Raw genomic sequence first — 1,176 nt, 5'->3', positions numbered from 1 at the left:
GGAAAGTAAACTCAACACATTTTAGTCGAGGCTTCCACAAGCTGGGCTCATCCCGTCTATTGTTTATCCTGTATCTTTAATGTAGCGATGTCAACGTCAGACAGTAAAGAAGGCAAGTCGAGCATTTGCAGGATTAAGGGTAAACTGAAGGAAGGAAAGGCAAGACTGAAGAGCACTTGGAGTGATGGGTTTTCGATCTGGGGGTGTTACAAGGAAGAGCTCCCCATCGAGGAGGTCTACAAAGTGCCTTTCTTCTTCGCTCGTGTCATCGGTATCCACATCGTCCAAAGAAATGCAGAGGGAACTTACTCCGTGTCCTACAAAGGAATCATCCCGATGGTCGTGTGCAGCCTTGTTTGCCTGGTCGCCCTGGTACCGCCTATTCTCATGATGACCTTCATGGACCCGCCTTACTGGCTCATGGTAATGATGGTGCCATACATATTTGGCTACCTATTTTGCATCATCGCCTACATCCAGATGCTTCGCAAATCCAAGGAAATGATCGCTTTTATGGAGGGCTGTCGTTCGATGAAAATCCGTACCAAAATTTCTGTTCCTATATTTCTGTTCTGGATATTCTTGTACCCGGCAGTGCTAGCAGCAGCTGCCGTGTCCATGCTTAGTGGGTTCACAGCGTTGATTTTCATTCCGCCTATCATCTTAGTGGCTTTTATCCCCGCTACTCTCGACGTGTACATGGCCTGCTACATGATGGCCTTCTACAAGTACCTCAGTCAACTCACGCAGGAAGTGCAGTCGCGGGACGTGTGGGCAAGTGATCACGTGCAGAAAGTGACCGACTCGTGGATGTACCTGGCCAAGCTGGCTGGTCTTCACAACGAGGTATTGTTATGTGATATATGTTAGCGCATAGCCTGTTTACAGTGCATGCATTAGTGGCAAGGACATGGAACCTCTCTTTATCAACAAAATGTATTTCAGTAATACTTCATCTATTGTTTGTGATATTTTCCATGATATTAACTTCCAGCATCCCAAGCAAAGTTACCTAGCCTATTCAATTCGAAATAGTCTACCTTCCCGACACGTATTTCATTCCCAAACTATTCTCATATAGTTGATTTCCTTTATAAAATCCACTACCCACTACCCTATGACCACGCAATCACTCCAAATCCACAACCAAATCAGAATAAACACAAAGACACCCAG

This window comes from Penaeus chinensis, chromosome 13 (genome assembly GCF_019202785.1).
Source record: "Penaeus chinensis breed Huanghai No. 1 chromosome 13, ASM1920278v2, whole genome shotgun sequence".
NCBI lineage: Eukaryota > Metazoa > Arthropoda > Malacostraca > Decapoda > Penaeidae > Penaeus > Penaeus chinensis.
The sequence above is the reverse complement of the archived record's forward strand: the minus strand, read 5'-3'. Positions refer to the sequence as shown.